The following is a 20,518-nucleotide window of genomic DNA, read 5'->3' as shown; positions in this document are numbered from 1 at the left end:
ATTCATGAACTTCTCTATTGGCGTTACGAGCAGTTTTTTAAGGTCTATATAAACACACAGTGGCTATCTTCTAATCCGTGCTTTATTTGATGCACGTTGTATACATATATATTTATATATATAAACGACGTTATCTCTGCTGCACAATGACTATTTGAAAGACAATTGCACATTATGCAATTTTCCTACAATGCTTCAATGAGACTGAGTATATTGTAAATTCTCTTTATTAAGTTCAATTAAACATTTCGTTTGAATATGAAATGTATTTTTCATTTTATTTTTTTTTTTTTGTATTTTAAAAGAAACTTTTCATTTTTACATTATTATTATATGAAAAGGTATTATTTATTTATATGGGGGAAAATACTTTAAAAATTTTTAATTCACATTTCCTTTTTAGAGAATTTAAATCAATTATTTTTGCTATTCTTAATTATTTATAAAAAAAAAATTACATCAATTGACGAAATTTTTATATTGAAAGAAATTAATAAAAGTTTGTTTTTTAAATTATCATATATTTTCATGCTTTTTTTTAACGAGCTCTCTAAATGCTTTTATATAGCTCTATAAAAAATTTTATTAAATAATTAAACACGATGGAAACGTTATTAGATTATAAACAAATTTTATTTATATAATTGACAAATATTGCAATATAATAAATTTCAAGTGACAATTATTAATTACTACTTTTGTAATTGATAATAATTTTATATAATTTTTTAATTATATTTTATATGGGTCATTCCACGGGAGATTTTCATTGAAAATTTTTTTTTCCCCGAAACATTTTTTTTCGAAATCTATATGAAAAATAAGGATATACATATTTTTTTATTTTTTTATTTGATAAAAATGAAGGAAGTTATGATTTTTTGAAATTTAACGTCAACGATGGAAGTACTTTTAATCTATTGTACTAATAAATTAAAAATTATGCTATAAATGAAATTTGTTTATTTTTTCTTAAATTTTTCAAATATCTGCTCAAAAATAACGTACCTACAAGAGAAGTAACAAAAAAATTGAAATTAAACTTAAAAAGTGAGTTTTCTCAAAAGAGACACTTTTGATTTTTAATTTTTTTTTTTTTTTTTTGCATTAAACTCAGAGAAATGGTATATTTGTCTCCGAGCCAACTAACTCATTTATTTGTTGCAAATATATTTTATTTCATTGAAATAAAAAATTTATTTGAGGCAAAGAAAAATTTATTTGTGACAAATAAAACTTTTATTTACGCCAAATAAATAAGTTAGTAGGCTCTGAGACAAATATACGTTTATTTAACTCAAATATATTTTATTTGATTCAAATAAATCATTTCTCTGCGTGTACAATTTTTGGTGACTGAAGAATTTTTTCCCCTATCTGCGAAAGTGGTAATTTTAGTTTTTAAGTTACTATTTACAATTTTCTTAGTAATGCAAAAAAAAAAAAAAAATTAAAAATCAAAAGTGTCTCTTTTGAGAAAACTCACTTTTTAAGTTTAATTTCAACTTTTTCGTTACTTCTCTTGTAGGTACGTTATTTTTGAGCAGATATTTGAAAAATTTAAAAAAAAATTTCACTTATAGCATAATTTTTAATTTATTAGTACAATAGATTAAAAGTACTTCCATCGTTGACGTTAAATTTCAAAAAATCATAACTTCCTTCATTTTTATCAAATAAAAAAATAAAAAAATAAAAAAATAAAAAAATATGTATATCCTTATTTTTCATATAGATTTCGAAAAAAAAATGTTTCGGGGAAAAAAAAATTTTCAATGAAAATCTCCCGTGGAATGTCCCATATATAATTTTCAGTAGATACGATATTTGAGAAAAAAAAAAGGAATTTTCTTTGTTCTTCAAATCGTTTTATCTGAAAAGAGTTGAAAATATCTGTTTTTAAGAGGGAGAAAGAGAGTTAAGAAATAAAGTTAAATTTGTCCTAACAAAAATGAAACACACTGGTAAGATTCGTGACTTTTTTCACATTTTATTTTTCTGTAAGATCTCAGACAACATACATATATATATATATATATATATATATATATATATATATATATAGAGGATTCGATGTTGAGAATCTAGGAGGTTATTATACGATCACAAAGAATTGCTTTCCTTTGTTACAAAGACCATACCATTCTTATATATATATATATATACTCAACAACAATATAACGAGACTCTAGGTACGAAACCAATAAGTATACTGGCTTTGTCTTAATACCAATAGTTTCATCTATTATTTTTCTTTCCCTCCACTTTATATTGTACCGCAATATTTCATGTTTCTTGAGTGGTTTTCTAATATCATATATTGGGTATTGCATGAGCATTTAAGTCTTTATTGAACTGGAAATATTTACGGGACGAGTATAAGGTTTTGTACAAAGAATCTCGTTTGAAATTTTTCGAAACTTTTATATCACTTGTAAAGAGAAGATTACTTGAAGGCACGTAGTCCAATTGTCCGAAATTAGATTTTTTTTTCACCTGACAGTAAAAAAAAAAAAAAAAAAAAGCCATTTTCAGTGAGACAAAAATTGTTTCGAATTATAATTTTAATATTAGTAGTAATTAAATCTTTGTTAGACACAATAATTTTTATTTTTTTTTATTGTACAAAAAAATTTATTTGCACCGCAAATAATTTTTATTTCCATCAAATAATTTTTAACTTTTGCTAAATAATTTTTATTTGTATCAAATAAATTTTCTTTTTTTTCAGTAGTAATATGAGTAGTCAAAGTAAGTTATAGTCAGACAAAAAGATTCAAATTTTTGTTATTTTAAAGACTAATTGTTTTTTAAATCAAATTAAATATTAAAATTCTTGTTGGTTTATAAGTAGTTAAAGTCATTTATAGTCAGGCATAAGAGTCTTTTTATGTAATTTTAGGCGTCAGTAGTAAAAGAAATTATTTTTACCAAAATATAATTTCTTTTATTAGCAATAAAAATCGATGGTCCTCTTTTTTTTTTAACTTTTTTTATATTCACATATATTTGAAAATATTATAAAAGTTTTGTGATAAAATAAGTGTCATTTACTTGAACGTTATTCATGGTTGGCAGTAAAAAGGGAAATATATTTCGAACGATTGAGTAGAAAAAAAGGAGGAAGAATCTAGAAGACAGAAATAAAATGGAAAAGTAGTAATAAGGTTGCAGATTTTATCTCTGTGTGTTTTTATTAGAGTACATTTTCCAGTCCTTGACTCATCTGAATTGAAACGACACGATCTCAAGGGAGATGCTTTGTCTTATATATATATATATATATATATATATATATATATATATATATATATATATATATATATATATATATACAAACGAAGACAATGTTTTTCTGATTTTAATCTATTTTATACTTACTCTCTAAATCTGAATTAGTAAAAATGTTTACTAATTTGAATAAGTGACTCACTTTTTGCTTCTCAATTATTAAAATTCTACTAATTATTAGTAACTTTTAGTAAAATTTTACTAATTCAGAAGCAAAAAGTGAGTCACTAATTCAAATTAGTAAAAAATTTTTACTAATTCAGATTTAGAGAGTACGATAATATATTTGTACTTGGACATTTTTTCAATTACACTGTAAAAAAAAAGGTACTAAAATAGTACCGATTTTAGGTATTAAAATAGAACCAAAAGGCAATTTAGTACCTAAAGTTGGTATTAAATTAATACCTCTCGTTTTACAGTGTATTATTAAACATTTAAAATTGATATTAATTATTGAAAATTTGAAAAAAAAATTCTATTTTTGACTTATTGATGTAAATCTGTAAGCAAAACTTGATTTCTTTAAAAAAAACTTCAATTCTTTTTTCTCTAAGGTCATATCTGCATATTCAAAGAGAAACTTTGCACATAATCGTTACGTGTGTTTCTGGTAAGGGAAATATTTCATGTTTCCATAAAACTGTTTCAAGCTGATAACGTGATACTACTATTGACATAACTTTTCGGACCTGAAAATTTGCATTCTTCCAGAATGTAGCCTTAAAATGCATTCATGTGTGATTTGCCCTCAATTGAATTTCAAACGGATATTCGTGCTTTGAAAACATCAAATAGGATGCAAATCTTTCTCAAATAGTCCCAAGTTCCTTCGGAAAAGTATAATAATTTTTGCAAATTTTTTTTTTTTCCAACATATATTGAAAAACTGATTATCACTATCATTATTATATTTATTATAAAAAATATTTTATATTTTTAAATTAATTTATAATAATATTTTTTCTCATAATATATTAATATTTTGTGAATGTATATATATTAACGAAGCATACATTTTATATAAAACAAGAACCCAATTGATTATAAATTACTGAGCATCGGCGCACAAGTGCTTGTAATTACAAAATTCGAGCTCTGTTGTTTTCGAAAATGGCTCTTTATGGTTAATACGCTGAAAAGCACTTTGTGAAGATTCATTATTATATTCTGTTTTGTTGTTAATGCAAAGCTTTTTCGTTGTTTTCAATTATATATTGTATAAGTCAACACCCCTGGAAATTTACTTTTTCACTTTTCCATAACACTTTATTCAATTTTAATAAAATATCTTTTACTCTCTAAATCTGAATTAGTTGAAAATAACTAATTAATAGTAGAATCTTACTAATTCAAAAAGCAAAAAGTGAGTCACTAATAATTAGTAAAAACTTACTAATTCAAATAGTTATTTTGGTTTAACTAATTCAATTAGTAACTTTTTAATGCGGCTCCCGGGGGCGCAAATTACTAATTGATTAGTTAAAACTACTAATTGTTTACTAATTCATTAGTCATTATACAATTTTAACGCCAAATCGTAAATAATCAATAAAAATTTATCAACTTATTCATACTAAAATTTAAAATTTTAAAAGTCGAGTTTCAAAGATAAAATTTTTCGCATGTAGTTTCTTAATGATTGTATAAAAAATATTTTATTTTTAAAAGTCAGTTTTCATGGGTTAAATTGCATAATATTGGCAAAATTCATATAAAATTTTTTACGTTCTGGTGGTTCATTTGATATATTATTTCCGATTTTTTTTGAGTAAAGATTTTATTAAAATTTTCACTTTATAGTAATTTATTAATTTACTTAAAGACAGTTTAGATACACATACATAGTTACTTTTGGTGAAATAAAATTAATAAAAAAATTTTAACGGTTAGTTTATATCAAATTTTTTTTGAAAAATAAATAATTTCAAAAGTAATATTTAAAGCACCAAACAAAATATTTTGAACATAGTACAAGCTATAGTATCACATAATACTTCAAAAAAACAGAACAATAATTTAAAAATAATAAATGCTTTCAAAAGTAGTATTTTAAGCATCAAACAAAGTATTTTGAATAGAGTACAAGCTATAGTATCACATAATACTAAAAAAAACAAAAAAATATTTAAAAAAAAACCCATGGAAGATGACATACGTCATGAAAATAATAGAGGTTACGTTCAACTGACTATTTCATTTAGTAACTCGGGTGTAATAACTAATAGAATTAGTTAATTTGATTACTATTTTAAATTAGTAATGTTCAAATACTAATTTTTTACTATTTTATTAGTAAAACTTCCAAAAATAACTAATTCATTAGTTGAAATTTAATTTACTAAATGAATTAGTTAAGTTTTTACTAATTCAGATTTAGAGAGTAGTTTAAAGAAATTTAAACATATTTTTATAATTTTTTATTTGATTTTTTTTTATGTTAATAATTTACTATTTTCATTTTATATTTGGATCATTAGGAAATGTAAAATCATTCAAATATTCAAAGAATTACAAATTCAGGTACATTCTCAAGAATTGTATATATGTGTGGCAAATGACTTTCTTTGCAAATTAAAGAAAAAATCGGAACTTTTTTTTGCATTGCATGAAAGAGAGACTATTATTTATTGTTTTCTAAAAACATTCGAAAATTTTATCCTACTGTTTTGTTTCATGGAAAATGGCCTTGATTTTTTTTTTTTTTTTTTGTAAAGGACACGATAATAGTGGAAGTACACAGTGTATTCGGCCAGAGACGTATTTTGTAGCCAGAAGAAAAAGCTTCGCGTGACGACTTTACCTTTATGTAAAGTTTGGTGTCAGGGTCACAATATCGTGTTTGTGTGCGCCCCACCATGTGATAAGTCCACTTAATTCTATTGCTTTAACCACAATGTTTTGCTGTTCAAGTGCACCATGGTTCATTGTAAAAAAAGAAAAAAAAAAACTTTATTTTAAAGTTATTTTTTATAACACAAAAAGAAAATTTGAAAACAGTTTAAATCCTTTTAATATTTTAATAATTGAAAATTTTTCATATTTCTTTTTATTACATTCAGATAAATATTTTATTGTCTTTTATTTGAGACAAACAAAATTTATTTTTAACAAATAAAATTATATTTGTTTCAGAGTTTTTATTTGTTTTAAATGAAAAATTTAGTTAGCACACACTGAGAAAAAAAATTTAGTGTTTGCAATAAAATTGTTTGGTTAGGCAATTTTGTTTTTTTGGAACCAAATTTTGGTTGGCTGAAACAAAGTCGTAGGGTTATCTCAATTAAACATATTTGGTTAGGTCAACAAAATTATTTGGTTGAACATTTTTAAATTCCAACCAAAATTTAGTTACGACAACAAAATAATTTGGTTAACACAACAAAACAATTTGGTTAACACAACAAAATAGTTTGGTCTAAGAAACCAAATGATCGTTTGTTGTCCTAACCAAAATTTGGTTGCGACAACAATTGGATAAATATAAATTCAATGTTAAATTGATAAATAAATAATGAAATAATTAAAAAAGATAAAAAAAAGAGATAATGTAGAATAAAATTTTTAATTTTACAAAAAAAAACTGTTGGTTTCATCAACCAAACATTTTTGTTGACCTAACAAAAAAAATTTGGTTGAGCTAATCAAAAATTTTTGTTCTGCCAACAAAAAACACTCAACCTAATTTTTTGGTTGACTCAAACAAATAGTTTGGTTGCTTAAATACCAACAAAATTTTTTCTTTGGCCCAACCAAATTTTGGTTGCTTTGACTAAACATTTTTCTCAGTGCAAAATAAATTTTTTATTTAACTCAAATAACATTTATTAAAAATAAATAAATATATTTCTGAGACAAATATATATATATATATTTTTTTTTCTCTGCGTGTAGAATTAGAATTATTTATTTTTTTAGTTTTAGTCGGACAATTTTTTTTTTATTTTTGCTTTTAGTAGTAAAAAACAATTCCAGTTAGACAAAAATTTATTTTTTGTTGCATCAGTAAAATACAATTTCAGTGCTTTTTTCGAATTCTTTGATATCAAGTAAACTATCTTTTTTTTTTTTTTGTTTTATTGCTAATTTTTTTTTTTTTATCTGAAATGAATAATCTCCGTCTATATAATTTACATTAATCCACTCGTACCATTGGACGAATTTAAATTAGTATTTTAGAACTGAATCGACGATTCTCTTCGATTTAGAGAGAAACCTAAGACGCTTTTATATACATATATGTATAAAGACTCGCCTACAAATCGCGTGCTTGGATTTTCCATTCAGGTGTGCTGCAGTAACAGTAATTCACTGGCCGATAGCCGATCGCTTATTCCGCTATGCGCACGCCATCCCTTTATCGTCGTGATTTAAACGACGCCTTGATGATAATTAATTGTTGAGAACAATAGAAAAATTTGAGTCGACAAAAATTTTCAACAAATTTTTCGTTGCAAAAAAAAAAATAAAAATTCCAATTGGAAAAAAATTAATATTTTTAAAAGATTTTTGTATTCAAAGATTTATTTTTTTTTTCACATTATAGAAAAGTTCTTTTTCCCTTAGCGAAGGAAATGGGACATTTTTTTTTTTTGATTTCTCGAAAAAGTTTTCAAAAGAATCTGCTACCTTCTTTCATATATATAGATGGTGCAATCATTCTTCTTTTCACTGGCATCATTTTTGCCCGGATAAAATAGATATTGTCATCAAAATTTCTTTTTCAACTCTCAAACATTGCACTGTCAGCAGCATCAAGTCTTCCTTTTCTCATGTAATCAAGTAATGCGATCATTGCAATCGATTTTCAAAGTACTTTTCTTTTTTTTTATATAATCCTTTTCCATCCTAAAGGAGCACTTGGTTTGCTCGTTTGAAGGATTTTCTTTGTTTCCAATAGTTTTCAAGCTCTTTATAACTATTAGACCATTGATAACATATAGTAGATTTTAAAAGCCCTTTATTTCAGGTCACGTTCTTTGGATGTCAAAAAAAAAAAAATTATTTATATATTTTAATTTTTTTCAAAAAAAAATTTTTGAGTTAAATAAATTATAAAATAACTAGCAAAATTAAACGCGCTCAAGCGCGCCAAATTGAGTATTTAATTGTTTGTTATAAAGAAATTAAAGATTAATATTTTCAATAATAATTTAATTTATTAGAATATAATTACATATTAAATGATAATAATGAAAATTATATGTTTACAGGCCTCAGATTATACGACTTTTTCCGACTTGTTTCAAAAATACGACTTTTATCGACTTATTTTAATAAAATGCGACATTTTTTTTACATTTGAAAAAAAATCTAAATAAAATACATTTTTTTAGTATAAAATGTAGATCTTCTTCAGATCTTCTTCAATTCAATTATTTAATAAATTTTGAACTAAAATTATTCTTCACTAAATTAATTATTTTTAATAATTTTAATGAAATACATCACAAATTCAATTATACACTGAAAAAAAAATTTATTTAATTCAAATACCGGTGTATTTGGTTATTATTAAATAAATATTTCTTTGAATCAAATAAATATTTACTTGAATCAAATATTTCTTATTTGAATCAAATATTTCAGTATTTAAAGCAAATACCATTTATTTGATTCAAATAAGAAATATTTGATTCAATTAAATATTTATTTGATAATAACCAAATACAACGGTATTTGAATCAAATAAATTTTTTTTTTCAGTGTATCAAAATTATTTTTCAATTAAAATTTTTATGAAATTTAACAATTGTTTATAATTTACAAAAAAAATATCACAATAAAATTGAATTATTTTTTAAAAATTTCAATTCAAAATAAACTAAAATTCAATTATTACCCGAAATTTTAATTCAAAATCAATTAAAAATCCAAAAATTATTCAAAATTTTCAATTTAAAATTTAATTATTTACCAAGTTTTCAATTTAAAATGAAATAAAATTCAATTATTTTCTAAAATTTCTATTCAAAATTAATTATCCAAATTTTCAATTAAAAATGAACTTAAATTAAATTATTATCTAAAATTTCAATTAAAATTCAATTATTTCCCAAAATTTTCAATTCAAAATGAACTGAAATTCAATTATTTTCCAAATTTAGAATCAAATAAAATTTCATTATTCTCAAAAATTGGAATTCAAAATTAATTGAATTTTCAATAATTTGAATTTAAAAGAATCTAAAATTGAATTATTTCTAAAATTTTCCATGGAAAATTTTTTTTTTTTGAAATTTAATAATTTCAATTATAACTCTAAGGAAATTCAATTATTTTTAACTATTTTAATAATATTCTTTGAAAATTCAACTATCTGAAACCATTTTTCAATTAAAAATGATTTTCAAATTATTGTATTTTGTCCGCATTTTCTAATAAATTTTTAGTGAAATCATCTAAAATTTTAATTACAAAACACTTAAAGTTTCAATTAATTTCAAAAATCTCAATTTTAAATCTTTGAAAATTCAATTAAATTTAAAAAATATTTTCCCAAAAATTGTTTGATAAATTATTTTTAGTTCTGTAAAATTTAATAATTGTTTGAAAATTAACAATATATCTTTTGAAATTTAATTATTTCTAAAAATTTCAACTTTAACCCTTCGAAAAGGATTATTATTAAAAAAAAATTTTTTTTATTTAAAAATCTGTAAAATATTTTTGTTAAAATAAAAAACAAATCCACTTTTTTTTGGAATATAAATCGACTAAAACGATTTTTTTGTGTCTTTAAGTTGATTCGAGGCCTGTGTTTTTATAATTAATATTTAATAGATATTCGTTGGCCCCTGGTACCTTAAAAATTAATTTTTAAAAATAAATTTTTTTCAAATTACTATCTTGTACGAAATTTCCTGGCACATCTTTTTTCTCATCATAAATTTTTTGTATTTGTATACAATTTTTGAATGAATATACAACTTTAAAAAAAATTTCGTTGATAAACGTTGTGTACTTCAGCTTCGTGAATTGAATTTTCGAATTTGGAATTTTAAAGAAACTTATTCCAAGCATTTTATTATTATATAATAATTATTTGAATCAGTAAACTATGTAATTTTTGTAGTTGAAACAATTAATTGGCAAAAATAAAAATAATTTGGTTCAGAAAAATATTTATTTGAAGTCAAATATCCGATTATATATTTGAATCAAATAAATTTTTTTTTCTTAGTATATATTTATAGATACCATTTGAAATGGAAATGGGGTTTTTAAAATTCATCTCCGGCAATGTAAAGTTCACTATTATATTTTTCTCTATATTTATGAAGAAACTTTTATGCGCTGCTGGCTAAAATTGATGCGAGATGTGTCCCGTTGGTGCCCTCGTTTTCTTAGTGTAATCGACTCTCTTTGAGAAACGAGAGAGAGAGAGAGAGTCAACTTCACAAATGAAGAGAGTCCACCAGTTTGGTGATGCCAGCCAGCGCGGTAATTATAAGAATGCTTTTCCCCTATTTTTTTTTCTGCAAAATAATAGGACAATAGTCTAAATATGAAAACAAAAATATAAAGCTACGATTTTTCATTAAAAATCAACTTTATAAATATTTTTTTTTTATTTATTTTATATTAGAAGATAATAAAAAATCTGCTTTCTTTATAATATTATTTATAATGTATGAAATTAGGATTTTTATGATCATGTTAGTGAGTAAGTAATAGTCATAAAAATTAATATTTGTCGTGCATATAATCACACAATTTCCACTTTGGTTAAAACTATGTTTTCTGTTTGTAACACGCTCGGAGCTCATGAGCCATAAAATGATAACAATATATTTCAATTAAATACAAATTTAAACTATATATATACATTGATCGTATGATATACGCAAAGTTCGTTTGATTGCGTGCACATAAAATATAGAGAACAATAGAATTTGAAGTTATCATCACGAAGGGCACTAAAATATTTTAATCTTCATATATATAGCAAAATTTTATAGCCTTCGTTTATTATTATTATTATTATTATATTTAGATAAAAACTTTTTTTTGCTATCTAAATAAGTGATATGTTAATTATGAAATCTAAATTCTGAAATTAAATTATATATTTGGTTTAGATTTCTTTTTATTGATGGTATTTTTCTTTAATTCTCCAGAGGTTAGGATTTTTATGTACACATATATATATAGTATAGGTTGTAAAAATATTCTTCTCTTTTTTTTACAGGAAAATATCACCGATTTTACCCAGAGGTATCATAGAGAATTCCCAGACGTTATATTCAACACTCTTTATATATCATCTATCCCATCAAAATCACCCTAAAATGGAAAAGGAAGTGTGCGAAATTCTAGGACATAAACCAGGATGAACTTTTGGTGAGTCAAAAATAAATGTTTTTATATATATATTATTATTATAAGGCTCTCTTTTTTTTATTATCTGCTCTCTAAATTTGAATCTGTAAGATTTTACTGAAAGTTTGGAAATTACCAACAAGAATCACTTCCACTGAAATTCAGTCATATTTCACTGAAAATTAGTCAAATTTTAGAAAATTTACGTATATAACAAGTTTCAAGCATATTCAATCAATTAAAAAAAAAATTCCACCATTTTGCATCCGCCATTTTGAATTTTGAAAAATGATTCATTATTTGTGTAATAGTAAAAAAGACTTGGAATCATCATCTATAAATTTATCTAAATTTTATTGCTATTACTATTATTACTAACTAAATCATTAAATTAAATAATAAATTAAGATAAAGTTACAATTATTCTTCAAAATTGTTTTAAACAAATAATTGTTATTTACTAATTTTTTACATTCTCATCATATGAGAAGGTATTATTTAACATTACATCTAGAAATATGCCATTTTTTTAAATTTTGCAAAATTATTAAAATAACAATAAAAAAAAATTATAATATTGAATTATTATTTCTATAATTGTTTAAAATAATTTTTTTTTATTAAAATTTTTTTTTTTATTAAAAATTTTAAGCTGTTTTATTGTAATTTTGCAATTTATCGAGGTGGTTATAATAACAGATAAATATTAAATGAAAACAAATTATTTTGACAATTGTTTAAATAAATAATTCTTAATTGTTTTTTTTACTTTTTACCAAGAAAGTTACATTTTTTAAAATAATTTTGCAATTTATCAAGTTAATATTAAAAACGCATAATTATTAAATTATTATTTCAAAAAATTGTTTAAACAAATAATTGTTATTTACTAAATTTTTACATTCTCACCATATGAGAAAGTATTATTTAACATTACACCTAGAAATATGCCATTTTTTTAAATTTTGCAAAATTATTAAAATAACAATAAAAAAAAATTATAATATTGAATTATTTCTATAATTGTTTAAAATAATTTTTTTTATTTACTAACTTTTTTCCAATATCTAGAAAGATACTGCTTTTTGTAATTTTCCAATTTATCAAGGTAGTTGTAATAACAGATAAATATTTAATGAAAAAAAATTATTTTATTAATTGTTTAAAAAAATAATTGTTAATTATTAATTTTTTTTTAAATTTTAAGCTGTTTTTTGGTAATTTTGCAATTCATCAAGGTGGTTATAACAACAGATAAATATTAAATGAAAGCAAATTATTTTGACAATTGTTTAAACAAATAATTGTTAATTGTTTTTTTTTTACTTTTCATCTAGAAAGTTGCATTTTTTAAAAATAATTTTGCAATTTATCAAGTTAACAATAAAAGCGCATAAATATTAAATTATTATTTCAGAAAATTGTTTAAACAAATAATTGTTATTTATTAGCATTTTTCAAATTTCACCAAGATGCAGGTTTTTTTTTTTGTAATTTTGCAATTTTTCCATCTAATTATAATAAATAAATATTAAATGAAAGTCACTATTTTGAGAATTGATTAAACAAAAGTAACAACAATTATTTGTTTAAACAATTGTTAAACATTAATTACATTTTTAATATTAATGGTTATTGTATTCAGCTCGTTAAATTGCAAAATTAAGAAAAAAAAAAGCGTTTCTTGTTGAAAAAAGTAAATAAAAACAATTAGTTTAAATAATTTAAAATAGTTGTAATTTAACTTAATCTCTTATTTAATTTATTGATTTATTATACTAATATCAATAAAATTTTACTGTTTTAATAGTAGATTTTTAATTTTATTTTATATTTTTTATAATCAATAATAAATATTATTTAAACAAATGAAAAATTGTTACAGTAATAGAATATAAAAAAATATTATAATTATAATTGTTACAATACAAAATAATTATAGTGAAAACTCTTGATGATTTTACTTCTTTTAATGGGAAAATAGAAAATAATTTAAAAATTATAACCGATCCATGTTCGGTGTTACAAAAAACGTTGTTTTTTTAAAAAAAAAATTTTGGTCCTTTTTAACTGTCCACACAGAAAATTAAAAGGCATTAAAATAATAAGCGTTGCAGCTTATTTTAATACCTTTTAATTTTCTGTGCAAGTCACATGTAGAGAAATTTTTGAAAATGAAAAATGTCAATAATATTTTATAAAATACACAGAAAATTATTTATAAGGTATTAAAATATGCTGCAACGCTTATTATTTTAATCCAATTTTGCTTATTTTAATACAGGGTGTCTACTAGTCCTGGAAGTCCTGGAAATGTCCTGGAATTTGAAAAAATGACCTGGAATGTCCTTGAAAGTCCTGGAATTTTAATTTTTGTCCTTGAATTTTTTATATTTTGCTTTTAAATTTTCAAAAATTTCTAATTTTGTCAATCAAGTTAAAAAAAATTCATTAAATAAGTAAAATGAATATTTACTTAAGTAATTAATTAATTTTTTTAAAATTTCTGAAAACAATAGTTAATAAACTAAAAATTTTTTTATTCCTTAAAGTCATCCAATTTAATGTCCTGGAAAAATAAGAAATTTGTCCTGAAAAGTCCTGGAATTTTAATTTAGATTTTTAGTAGACACCCTGTAATACCAAAATGGATTAAAATAAGCAAAATTGGGTTAAAATAATAAGCTTGCAGCTTATTTTAATGCCTTTTAATTTTATGTGTGGAGCGGAAAAACAGAAAAAAGTTGGTGTTATTTTTGTGGCGGGTAATTTTCTCCAATATTTAAATCCACTCTCTAAATCTGAATTAGTAAAAATGTTTACTATTTTGAATTAGTGACTCACTTTTTGCTTCTGAATTAGTTAAATTTTACTACACAGAAAATTAAAAGGCATTAAAATAAGTTGCAGCGCTTATTATTTTAATCCATTTTGGTATGTATTAAAATAAGCAAAATTGGATTGAAATAATAAGCGTTGCAGCTTATTTTAATGCCTTTTAATTTTCTGTGTAATTGTTAGTGAAAGTTACTAATAGTTAGTAAAATTTTACTAATTCAGAAGCAAAAGCATTCAGAAGCACTTTTCGCTTCTGAATTAGTTAAATTTTACTAATTGTTAGTAAAAGTTACTAATAATTAGTAAAATTTTACTAATTCGGAAGCAAAAAGTGTGTCACTAATTCAAATTAGTAAACATTTTTACTAATTCAGATTTAGAGTGAATAAGATTTAACCCACTATTAGGGTAAAATTAGTTGCGTGTAATTTTAACACCAATTGTGGTGTTAAAATAACACTTTCTTTTTCCTGTGAATATCAATTTTTAGGGTAGAAAAAAATGTACTTTTAAATGTTGTTAAATTGTCATCCTTCAATTATTCTAAAGAGTATATATATATATACACTTTATATACAAATGTATCAATGATATCGACATAAAGGATGTTGGATAAAGCATTTTCTAACGACGAACGGCTGTTGTCGGGTTCCGGGGTTCAGTGTCCCGGTTGAAAATGTTATCGATTCGGAGTGACTGCGAGCAGGGAAGCGTAGTAAACGCGAGAGACACTGAAAGCGGGGGGGTGGGGGGTAAAAGGGGTAGAATGGAGGTCTCTCGATATCGATAGAGGTAGAATAGTATAGGCCTGTCGGTCTCTGCACAAAAACATAAAAAAAAAAAAAAAAGAAAGAACCGACAGAATTTCTCCATGACTTCTCAGATGTCTCGAAGGGATAGAGAAAATGTCTTGAAATTTTTCAAAACCCTAAACAGAAATAAAAACACACCTTTAGTTTTAACGTGAGCCTTAAATTTATTTTAAGGAGTTGGAAAAATCGTAAATCCTCTTTTTCGCTCTCAAATAATTTCTAGAAAAAAAAAAATAAAATACAGTTCAAAGGATTTTTTTTTCAAATTTAAAAAAAAATTAAAATACTAAAGGATATTTATAACAAATATTAAAATCAAGTACATTATTAAAATGAAATGTTTTATTTGAAATAAATATTTTGTCCTCCCGTGAAATATTATACATTTAAATTTATCTTCAAATAAATATAAATATAATATAATTGAATTATAAAATTTGAAAAGTGTATTTTAAAAGAAGATTTCGATCATTATTTTTCTAATATTGGAAAAAAAAAAGTTTTGAAAAAAATAATGGAACATTGTTATTTTTGTCTCGCGATATTTCTTTGAGAGAGAGATATATAATACATTTTAATTTTTAAATTAAAAAAAATGAGTTATTAGACTTTCATCAGCGTTATGTAAATTGAATTAAAAATAACAAATGATAAATCTCCCATAAAAATCACCTGCTTCAATTAAAGTAATGAAAATATGATTCGACTTTAATTAAATTGATGCAAATCGCATCGACAAAAGAATGTTGAGGAGAAAAAATTAAAGAAACAATCTTAATTTATTCTGCATTTATAAGATGCGTATTTACGCGTTTTTTAAATTAATAAATTTTAAATGAACATTTTTTTGTTATTACTTTTTCTTTTTACCAGTTAATCATTTAGAAACACATAAAAAAAACTAAACGTTAAATAATTCTAAAAGAACTAATTTTTTACTGAAAAATTTTTAACATCCCTAAAAATATAGTTAATAATATTAAAAATTAATTAATTCTGAACATATGCAATTAAAGATAATAAAACAAAAATAAAGTGATGAAATAAAATAGATTTTTGAAATTAATTATAAAATAAAATTGTAAAATACTTTGTAAAAGTAAAATTAATAAAATAAATAATGAAAATAAAATTCAGAAAAAGGAAAATGAATAATTAAATTACAAATTAGAATAAAAAATAAAGTAAAAAATGAAATAAAATAAAGAAAAAAGATTAAAGTAATAAATGTAAAATAAAAATGAACAAGAAATAAATATAAAAATATAGTGAATATCAACTGAATTTTTTTTTTAAATGAACGAGAGTTTATACTTATATGATTTTTTTTTATAAATTTGAAAGATGAATACTGAGATTTTTTTATATTGACAGAATTTATACGCTTACTTACCTTCATATCTCCTGACAAGATTGAAAATTTATGAAAGAGAAAGATTTCGAAAAATTGATTTTCCCGAACACAGAAAAAAACCTAGTCTCAAAATGAGCCTGGTTGGTGGCGCCACTGTCTATGTCGTTTAGCATTGGCTCATTTTGAGTTGCAACAAAAATGAGACTAGATTTTTTCTAGCATTGAATTGCATATATTGAATTAAAGTGGTTTGAATAAGAAATAGTTTTAAAAAGGGTTACTTAGATATAAATAAATAAATTAATAAATAAAAATAGTATATAAATTTACTGATTGAAAGTCGAAGTTAAAAAACCGATTTTATGCGAGTCACGTGTAGAATTCGTCGAAACTCAAGTGCACCTAGTGACTTCGATCATTTGTTAATATTGACTGAAGAAACTACGTGCCGTCTTCAGGTACAACTGAAAACGCAACAAAGTTCGGCTCAAGCTTTACGTGCTTGCAAAACTAACTTTTGTTCGTAAAGAGAAAAGTCGGAGATTCCTCCTTTCCCACTCCCCCCTCTCTCTCTCTCTTTCTCTCTTTTGCAAAACTTGGTATAATAGAAATCTATTCATTCTTTTCTGTCAGAACAAAAAACTTTTTCCACTGAAATATAATTTAAAATTTATTTTCATCAATAATTTCTCAATCCATTTCAATTTAAAATTATTTATTCTTTACGAAACATATATATTATTGTTTATTTTATTTTTTTTAGTAAAATAAATAATTTTTGTTTTGCAGATAACAAAAAATTAATAATATTTATTCTCTAAATTTGAATTAGTTAAAATGTTTACTAATTTAAATTAGTGACTCACTTTTTAGAATTAGTTAAAAGTTACTAATAATTAGTAAAATTTTACTAACTGAGAAGCAAAAAGTGAGTTACTAATTGGAATTAGTGAACATTTTTACTAATTCAGATTTAGAGAGTAATAAATATTATTTTAGTTACCCTCAAATCTGAATTAGTAAAAATGTTCACTAATTCCAATTAGTAACTTACTTTTTGCTTCTGAATTAGTTAAATTTTACTAATTGTTAGTAAAATTTACTAATAATTAGTAAAATTTTACTAGTTTAGAAGCAAAAAGTGAGTCACTAATTCAAATTAATAAACATTTTTACTAATTCAGATTTAGAGAGTAAATTTATTTTTTATTTAAATTTTTTTTATAAAGTGAAATAATAAATTATAATTTGGAAATATTTTGCAATTATCTCGGAAGTGATTTTGGGAATTTTGTTACCTTTATACCTGCGTTTCGAGCCAGGTATATTTACTTTGATAAGTAGGCTGAAGGTTACTAAGTAAAAGGTCATAAAATTTCGAAGATAAATTCAATTAGTTGCAATTCGTGCGTTGACCTGTTTAGACATAATTAACACAAGTATAAATTTTGTAATTTTTTTCATTTTATATTTTCACATTTAAATAGTTGAATAGCATCGGGAGTGCTCGAATATTTTAGTAAATTTTTTTTTTTATTCCGGGAGTGTTCGAAATTCTTTTAAATCGCGATCGCTTAAATTTTTTAGAAAAAAGTAATTTTTTTTAAATATTTAAACGTGCTTTCGGGAGTGTTCGAAATTTATTAAAATCGCTTAAATCTTTTTTTTAAAAAAAGTAATTTTCTTAATATTTAAACGTGCTTTCGGGAGTGTTTGAAATTTTTTAAAATCGCGTGTGTTTCCGGAAAGATCTTGTCATTCGCAAAATATTTACAGGCTAAGGTGAGAGATTTTGTTTATTAACTTTATAATTCCATTTTTTAAAACTTTTTTTTCCTTAAGTTTAAAGAAATTAAAATTTACATCTCAAATTAAAATATTGAATGTTATTATATTTAAATAAATATTTTTTAAATTTAAATTGGAAATGCGTTTAAATTAGTAGAAATTTTTAACTAATTTTTAGTAAAATATTACTATTTGATTTAGTATAATTTTTTTTACTAAAGTTTTAGTGAAAAATGACAAAAAATTAATAGAAATTTTTAACTAATTTTTAATAAAATATTATTATTTGATTTAGTAATATTTTGTTAAAGTTTTTTTTAGTTTATTATATGTATTATTATTTTTTCTACTACACTCCAAATCTGAATTAGTAAGTGTAACTAATTTGAATTGTCTCACTTTTTGCTTTTGAATTAGTAAAATTGAACTAATAGTAAATTTTTTTTTACTATCGAATTAGTAAAATTTAACTAATTAGAAACCGAAAATGAGTCACTAATTGGAATTAGTTAAAATTACTAATTCAAATTTAGAGTATAAAAGAGTAAAAAATGATCAAAAACTAAGAAATTTTTTTTTTACTAATTTTTAAAAAAATATGATTCACTCTCTAAATCAGAATTAGTAAAAATGTTTACTAATTTGAATTAGTGACTCACTTTTTGCTTCTGAATTAGTTAAATTTTACTAATTGTTAGTAAAAGTTACTAATAATTAGTAAAATTTTACTAATTCAGAAGCAAAAAGTGAGTCACTAATTCAAATTAGTAAACATTTTTACTAATTCAGATTTAGAGAGCAGTAATAATTATTTTTAGTGAAAAAATACTTGAAAATTAGTAGAAATTTTCACTAATTTAAATAAAAATGAACCTAAATATTAATTAAAACAATAATAAGAGAATAATTATAATTTTTTGAATAATTAAAAAGAATGTTTAATTATATATTTAAAATCTAAAAAAAAAGTAAAAGTTTGAAGTGAAAGAATTTAGAAAATTTTAGAAAATGGTATTTTTATAATTATTGTCGCAAGATATTTTATGAAATCTGTCATGGTTGAGAATGTCATGCGGGTCAATTGCGGAGAGGGTGAGAGAGAGAGAGGGGGGGGGCAATGGAAAGAGGCAGAGAATTATAAACTAAGTACGCCCCCATTCTTGGGGTTGAATTCCACCGCACACGCCACACAGGTAGGAAGAGAGAGAGAGAGAGAGAGAGAGAGAGAGAGAGAGAGAGAGAGAGAGAGAGAGAGAAGGAGAGGGATAGAAGGTACGTCGCCGATCGTATAGGGTTATGGCGCAGAACAGGCTGGCGTGCATTCAGGTTACTACTATCTATTTAATTAACGACGCCGGTAGAGACGTGCAGGGGTGAACCGCAAAACCCAGCGACGACCCAGTGAGTTCAGCTCTTGAGACTTGCAGGCACCGCACACTGCGTCAAATTCAGAAAAAAAAACAACTTTTCAAGTTACAAAAAAAGAAACGTCATATTTCACTTGCAAATAACGATTTTGTTTTTTCCATTCAAAAACAGTTCATAATTTAAATCTAAAGAACTTTATTAATAAACTGTTTTTAAACAAAACTAATTTATACAAACTAAAACACTAACGAAAAATTTATTATTTAATAATTAAATATTTTAATTAATTAATATTTAATTCAGTATTTAATTAAATATTTTAATAATTAAAATAATTAATATTTAAATAAATATTTTATTAATTAAAATAATTAATATTTAAATAAATATTTTAATAATTAAAATAATAATATTTAATTAAATATTTTAATAATTAAAATTGACGAGTGTTTTATTTAATTAAGTTATATAAATAAAATGTTCTAATTGGTAACAAATAATGTAAATAAATAAACAAAAATAAAAAGCAATTTTAAAAAAGAGGTTTTAAATTAAAAAAAAAAGATTTTTCTTTAAAAGTAATAGTAGTAGAGAAAGAAACGATTTGAGTTAAAAAGTCTACCAATAAGTTTCCAAAAGACAGACACGAAGTAGTAATGGTCCATTTTAGTCAGACGTTCCCCCTTTTTCGTATATCTCCGCAGTAGAGAAAGTAATTTAAGTCAGGCCAGGCTTCCACGCGATT

At 23.0% G+C, this 20,518-nt stretch overlaps 1 protein-coding gene across 2 annotated transcripts in view; it reads left to right on the top strand.

Annotated features, from left to right (window-relative positions):
- Positions 1-20,518, top strand: part of LOC127276647 (octopamine receptor beta-2R-like) — a 168,696-nt gene that overhangs the window by 52,207 nt on the left and 95,971 nt on the right. For both annotated transcript variants that reach the window (XM_051297238.1, XM_051297237.1), the window contains one exon: positions 11,483-11,634. The gene's annotated coding sequence lies outside the window, so the exon portion shown is untranslated. The remainder of the gene's footprint in view (positions 1-11,482; positions 11,635-20,518) is intronic.

This window comes from Leptopilina boulardi, unplaced genomic scaffold (genome assembly GCF_019393585.1).
Source record: "Leptopilina boulardi isolate dan_hultmark-lab unplaced genomic scaffold, ZJU_Lbou_2.1 LbouV2_150, whole genome shotgun sequence".
Taxonomy (NCBI): Eukaryota; Metazoa; Arthropoda; class Insecta; order Hymenoptera; family Figitidae; genus Leptopilina; species Leptopilina boulardi.
This window is presented reverse-complemented; position numbering and strand designations above follow the sequence as displayed.